General features: G+C 35.2%; 1 pseudogene; it reads right to left on the bottom strand.

Annotated features, from left to right (window-relative positions):
* Positions 1 to 2,808: 2,808 nt before the first annotated feature.
* LOC114711110 (replication protein A 32 kDa subunit B-like) lies at positions 2,809 to 6,402 on the bottom strand (annotated as a pseudogene).
* Between the last annotated feature and the right edge of the window lie 1,273 nt (positions 6,403 to 7,675).

Raw genomic sequence — 7,675 nt, 5'->3', positions numbered from 1 at the left:
CCATTTTTGGAATAAGAATCAGATTTGTTTCATTAAGAGCACATATCATTCCACCCTCCTCAAAGAAATCCCTAACTAGCCTCAAGAGCGAAGCCCTTACCTCAGCCCAAGAGAATTAGTAGAAGTGACCATTGAAACCATCAGGACTAGGGGCTTTGAAAAGCTTCAAGTTGAAAAGTAGCATCCTTAATTTCAGATTCTGTCACTAGGAGGGTAAGCCACATGTTCTGCTGTTCTATGATTTTAGGTTGCGTGTCGTATAAAACGGAATCCATACGCGTTACTGGGTTGCTTTTGAACAAAGAGTTGTAAAATTCGGCTACCAAGTTACCAACCCCTTCCTCATGTTCAATCCATTCCCGATGCTGGTTCTTAATTCTCACGATCAGGTTTCTCTGCCTACGAAGTAGTGTTGATCTATGGAAGTACTTGGTATGGAGATCTCCCGCTTTGAGCCAATTTACTGACCGAGTGGAGATCACTGCTATCTTTAGTCATCGATTCACAGTGAAAAGAACAGCAATCCACTTGAAAGATCACGTGTCATTTTTTTTTTGACCAGACAATATTACGTGTCATTTGATGAACAGAAGGAGGATCCACCATCATCGAATATTTTTTTTTGATTCTCCACTGCTATGGGATTGGACTAAGGATCAGGTTCTGTGTGGAATTTCACCACAAGAAAATGTGCTCAGAGATTTTTGGGTGCAATTTTACACTGCCACTGTACATCCTATTAATGGAAAATAGTAAAAAAGAATAAAAGACATTCTGGTCAGCCTTAATATTCTTTGCTGATGCGCAACATCTTACAACGAGAATCATTTTTTTTTGGGGTATAAATTTTTTTCATTTTCATTTTTTGTTGTCTTATTACATAATCCTGTCAAGAATTTTTTTTCTGAACCATACTCAATTTTGCTGGTGATTAAGATGATTGATTCATAAATCAACAGGGGAAAGAAAAATAATCTGACATGACCCCAAAAGGGACTCTCATAGATTTGGTAAATTATTTGACAAGATGTCTGAGTTTGTACTCAAGCAATATACGAATGGAGATCGCCTACTAACCATAAAGAATTAAAGGGAATTATTGCTGCTCATTGATCATTTAATTATAGTATTCTACCAAAATGATCCAATTGTATTAAACCCTAAATTGTCTCTTGTCATTAAAAAGAAAAATAGCATTTGGGGAAATCATTTCTTACTCATTGGCAAGTGTTTCAGCTTCAACTGTTTGGACAGAAGCGGTGGTCCCCCCCCCCCGCGGGCCGGGGGGGGGGTTGTTATCTGATTTATTCATAGCAGAATGTAACGTCGGCTGCAATTTCTATTAGGCCCCAGTGCTAGCCCGTAAAATGAATCCAATATTGTATTCTACGCCCACAATTTCAATGTTTTGTTTTCACGGTGGACGCTTCTTGGGGGACTAGGATGGATGGTGCAATTTACAGCTGAATTCAGCCAAAAACGTCCACTGTTTTCTCTTTTTAAAAGGCTGATTGAATTGACGTGCAGAGATATTGAGAATTCTAAAACGATTGGAGACATCAACTCATCGCCACATTACAAATCGATATTTATCACTCTTAACGTCCCCTTGGTTGTCTAAACATCTTCCTATCTCAATCCATGCAAACTAAACTTGTCAATATTATTAAAGAATCACGCATTTTATATCCTAGTTTTACCAAAAAATCTTGTAACACATAGGGCTTAAGGAACCAAAAACGAGACAAAACATTAAACCTATTAAAATAGTAGTTCAAATGTCAGTTGGTCAGATCAGAATCAACTCAGGATCCAATTGATCATATTAAAATAATTTAATTTAATTAAAAATAACAAAAAATAAAAATATTAATAATTACTAATAACAAAATATAAAAAAAATATAATTCGATTGTAACAATAACAAAATATATCGACATTGAAAATTTTAATCTTTATAATTCATCAACTAAAATTAATAACTATTAATGCCAAAATCATCATTAAAATTCATTTTAATCTATAAGGGCTAACATATTAGAAGCTAAATATAAAAAATAAAACCAATAACAATATAATCATCCGGTTCATTACCAATTCACACTGATTTTTACCAATTTTTACCAGTTCACTCTGATTTGACCAATTGGCTACCGATTCAACTCCCCCCTCTCAGATTTAACATCCAAGTAAAACCAGACTATTGGCCAATTCACCGATTTTCCTATTGAACTAACTGGTTCAATCTGATTTTTTGGTCTCTGCATAACCAAAAGCTAATCTTATTCATGAGTCGTGTAAAATAGCAAGGCATCTCATAGCGCTATGCGTAGGATTCAATTTTAACATAAGCCCAATCGATGCCTGCAAATGGATTTTACCAATAACGTTCTTTCAGAATTCCTCTGGCAACCAAATCATTCTTTCAGAATTCCTCCCGCAATCCATTCAGCTTCTATAGGCTCAAAAATAACTTTGGCTTCTCACTACATAATACACTTGCAAGATAACTACTGGTCCCCCAATAAAAGCCCCTCAACAAAGGTTCCACCATTCATGACAAACCCCTTGACAAGACAGGTTAATTACATATCATTTAATCTGTACTAACTCATACTATCATTAGTTAGCGAGTAAAAAGAACACAAGAAACAGTGACATCAAGGTCTGGTACTAAGACTAAGGTTTAGCTTCTCTCCCTAATTAAGGCAACTGCTATGATGCATAAAAGGTTAAGCAGAGTCAACCATGCAATGGATGATCATCACCAGACGGGCTCAAATAAGGATCAAAGTCATTGACAAGATGTCAACCATTGATAATTGACTTGTAATGATCAGCTATAGCTTCATAAATGGCGCCTTCCTCAACACCAGAACCTGCGTCACCATGGTCCTGCAAAGCAACATGAGAAGGGGAAGGAGAGAGGATAAGTAGACAGACATGAGCTTATCCAAAGGAAGTCCAAGATGCTGTGCAATAAGATCCCGAGAGACACCCTCCTCTTTTGCCCTGAAGCAACAGAAAGATAAAGTTGAGTAATGGACCAAGTTTTGCAAGTAAAATTTTTAACAAAACCTATATGTGCATAATAGGATAATAACACAGAATATAATGATAACGAAATTTTGAAGACTATAAAATGCCACAGCCGTATGCAACTTGGGAAGCACTGGAGGGCACACTTCAATTTTAAGCAAAGCTTATGCATATCAAACTTGCAATATATAATCAAACGTATCGCCTCACAGCTTAATTCTAATTCTTTCCTAACCCAATGTAATTCTCATGACTCGATATTATATGCCGTTATCAATTTTCTTTCGTTTGCTTCGAAAGGAAGATTTAAATTATTTTTAAGCAGTCATGTGGAAGAGCCTACAATCCAGAGATTAGTTTTTTGTTCTCCCTTATTTATTTTATTTTCTTTTTTCCCCCCCATAATAAGAAACAAAATCAAGGATAAATCCATCCACTCAGGAAGGCACCAGAGTCGGCCACATGTTCAATAAGATTAACTACTAAACATACACAAATCACATTCTAGAATTACCTGTTCGAGGGGAGATGCAAGATATCTTAGACCATATCTTCAACACCCTTCTGACCATTGTTGTGCTGACCAGAGAACTAGGAAGGACCCCCCCCCCCAAAAAAAAGGACTACATCAAATAAGATATTTATAAAATGGTCAAAAATAAATTTATCATTCATAAATAGTCCTCTCACTTGATTTGAAGGGGCAGCTTGATAACCTCTTGTGGGATTAATAGGTAAGGAATTGTGCATAGATTGCTGATTCAGCACACTATTCTTTAAATTTTATCGTGCAGGATAAGAAAAATTTAAAACTAAAGATAATGGACAGCACAACCTTGCAAGAATCATATATGCACATTTATGTCACGTCAAAGCCAGATATAATTTGCAATATTATAAACTAATACCCGTATCCTGGTATTATAGAGATGAACGTATATACAATCGATGAAGTGACTTGCAATCTCGTTAAAGTCGCTCAAACGCCTGGAAACAACACCAGAGTAGATTTCAAAAGTAAGAAATAAGGAACAAACAAATACTATAGGACTTTGCTGATGTGAAAAAAAAAAAGGAGCTAACAATCCGTTATAAAAGTATTCATGGAGAATCCATGATAACCCAGGAAATTCATTCAAATAAACCTTTCCATGTCAAATAATGTCAACAACTAGAATTTCAAATGAACAGGAAAAAAAGAATGCATAGAGAAATCTCGGGAAGTGATTCAAATGAAGATTAAACTAGTAACAAAATAACAGCTTGGTCTCATCGTTTGCTCGATGACATGATCATTAGCCCATTTACAGTTATCACAATAGGACTGGTCATCCAAGTCACATAATTTTGTAGACATGAAGCAGAGGGCAAAGTGACATAAACAAGGTGTATTGACTGGACTATTCATCCTACCCCATTTATTACTGCCGCAAAGAATTGTCTCAAAAAGAAAAAAGGGTAGAAACAGGGAACTAGAGCTGAAACCAATAGACTGGCCAATTGTACAAGGGTTTAATGTATGAAGGGTCAGAGGGTGGCTGAGGAAGCGGATGGAAGACACTATTTAAGAAGGAAACCTGCAATGGGAAAACGGGAAGAGAATCTTTAAGATAAAGGTTAGGTAGTGAGCTAGACTCTCGAAAGCTAGCACTGGTCTTGCGTCATTACCATCTTATTCATTTCTTCTCTTGGTCTGTCTCCTCTTATAATGCCCAGATTGTTCTGCTATGTCACTAATTTCTCGTGCTGAATGAAGGAGTCTTGCCAGCTCCTGTGTCAGTTTCTGGTTTGCATTTGTGATTGGTCTGGAGGTGTATAACTGAAGTGTGTGCTTGGTCAGTTGCGTTTTACTGAATCTTGTTGGCACTAGCATGTGTCTGTGTAAGACAGTGAATTGGTTTCTGTAAGCTGTCCAAGGAGCACTTCTGCTTCAATGTCAAATATAAGTGTCTAGCAGTGTTCTTTGTGTTATTCTAGCAGGATTTAGCAAGGTTCCTATCATATGCATTTCTCAAAACCCAATCATCTTCACTATAGGCTGGCACTCTGACGGTGTTACGTATAGAAGAAAATAAAAAACATTGAACTGCTAAACTGGAATAATTAGACTTGATATTAATGACACACCTAAAAGGGAATAACTTTAAGGTCCTTTTTCCTTGAAAACCTTTCAAGTGTCCATGTAAGCGCACATACATTCCATCCCTGAAACCAAAAAGAGAAAAGGAGTTACTATATTTCACGGAATGAAAGAAGCCATACGTTCAAAAAGAGGTGGCAACTAGAAACATTAACTTTATAAACCATCTCACTGCAGAATGGCAAATAATGTTTGGACATGTAATGTTCTGAAATTCTGATTAGCAAGAAAATTACCAACTCATAAATCCATATTCATTGTGTCAAGTTACAATGCTAAAAAGTTTGATCGCAATGATCACATAACCGAGAAAAGTTTTTGTTTGAAGAGGAGACTAATGAAAGAAATTAAAAAGGTTATGAAACTAAGAAATCATTAAAAGATAAATTACTAAGCGAATACTGCACTAGACATAAGTAGCAAAATTACCTGAGACCCTCCGCTTCATTGGTGTCTACATCTTCCTGGAGCCTGCACATGCAAAATTACCTGTCACTGAAAATTTAAAAGACCAGAAAAAGCAAACTAAAAAAGAAGAAGAAGAAGAACATCAACAAATAAAAAAATATCACCATTTACTTCACTCAATCCTCCCAGTCCTATCATCTAGTACAAATGTAACATCAGTAATCCTTCCAGCTTTGTTGCACAACCTTCCTACAAGAGTGACCTAGATACGATTTTAACTCAAACTATCAGAACAAGAGAAAAGAAGACCACTGCCAACAGTCAATTTGCAATTCAAAAAAACTCACATTATTAACAGCCACGCAGTCAATAATCATATTAGACTTATCATCACTTGACTGAAATGCATCATTTTTCTGCTTGACCGTCAGAGGAAGCAATGACTGAGCATCACGATTCTGCAAAAGCGAAGTATTAAGTGGGTTCAGAAGTTAACTTTCAACAGTAACAAAGATAACTCAGCCAATAATTTTCCCCAATATTCCAAAATATACGTGGTTGCTAATTGCTCGGAGAAATTTAAAATAAATAAAAATAAAAAGAATATATTGAATCAACTGTCGCAGTTCAGTTATTAGCAAACCAAAGCACTAATCGCGCTTGCTAGAACATAAAATATGAGAGAGAGAGAGAGGTATGCGAAAGATATGGACCTGGGAATAGGAGAAGGAAGGTTCATGGCCTTGAGTTGCCTGAAACGGCATAAAACCACCGCCGGAGAAGGCTGCGGCGCCGTCGAACTCGCTCGAATGCATGCTTGTTCTTGCTCTGTGTGCAGTTCGGAAATCTTAACCCTAATAGCAGAGAGCAGCGAAACAGAACGCATTATTCCCGATATTTGAAATTGAAATTTCTATAGAGCATCCATGACTGGCGTGGTTTTAAATTTTCTGGTACGAAAATGAATTAGTTTCGCGCCATTCCTCTTCGGTTCCTCCATTATCCTCTAGCCTGAAGTCCTGAACTTACTCCGCGTGGCCTTATATTTTCGCCTCTCTTATTTGGTTGGATTATTTTTTTCCCCCAAAAAAGGATTAAAAAATTAAAATTAGTTTTTCGTTTTGGTCTTCTTATTACAATGGTACAAGTAATATGCATATTGATATTTTGAATTCTCTTGTTCTAAGCTCAAATTCTTTAAATTAACTCTTTTTGCATTTATAGTATTTTATTTTAGCCTTAATTCTGAATCAGTTAAACTCAATCTCTAATATAATTTATATATATTGTTTCTATTATATTTATTTTCTTTTTATCGCAAATTCTAACTCAGTTAAAACTATAGGCCACTTTAGAAAAAAATATGGAAATATTTTAATGACAAAAATGGTCATGCTGAATCGTTGATACTAGTATTACTGATTTATGATGTGGAAATAAAACCAGTAAGTACAGCCTTAATGAAATATTTCCTTTCAACCCTTCAAAACTAACTCTTACGATCGTTTCTAAGTAATCTCACTTGAAGTTTTTGTTCTTTGGTCAATTTTTTTAATAAAGCTAAACAATTTAATCATAAAAAGTATCTTAATTAGCGTAGTTTAAATGACCAATGACCAGTTAAGAACTATCAATATGTGGTTATCTCAACACAAATAAGCGTCAATATATATATATATATATATATTAATTTTTCATTGTTTTAACAAGTAATAACTTAATTTTCATGAATCAAAATCCCCGAATTTCAACACAATAAAGTGTGAAATGATCTTAGTCTTGGGATTTGCACGATGATCATTTCAACACTAGAACGGGAGAACCCATCTTTCAAATATGTGTGTGTGTGTGGTGAGCCCCAATACACATTGCAAGAAATAAATTCAATTAGATTTGTAATCCAAGTCTGATGAGTTATACAATTAATTTTGATTAAAAAATAAAAATAATTAAAAAGTAGTAAATTTATCAAAACCAAATACAAATACAGTATGGATTTTTTTTTTCCAAGACCAGATAACCTAAGAAACATTATAAACCAAAAAAGATAAAAAAAATTAATGATAAATTAAAAAGATAAGATAAGCA

Source organism: Neltuma alba, unplaced genomic scaffold (genome assembly GCF_004799145.2).
Source record: "Neltuma alba isolate B1F8T4 unplaced genomic scaffold, ASM479914v2 tig00011277_pilon, whole genome shotgun sequence".
NCBI classification, from domain to species: domain Eukaryota; kingdom Viridiplantae; phylum Streptophyta; class Magnoliopsida; order Fabales; family Fabaceae; genus Neltuma; species Neltuma alba.
Note: the sequence above shows the minus strand (reverse complement) of the source record. Positions and strands in the feature narration are given on the sequence as shown.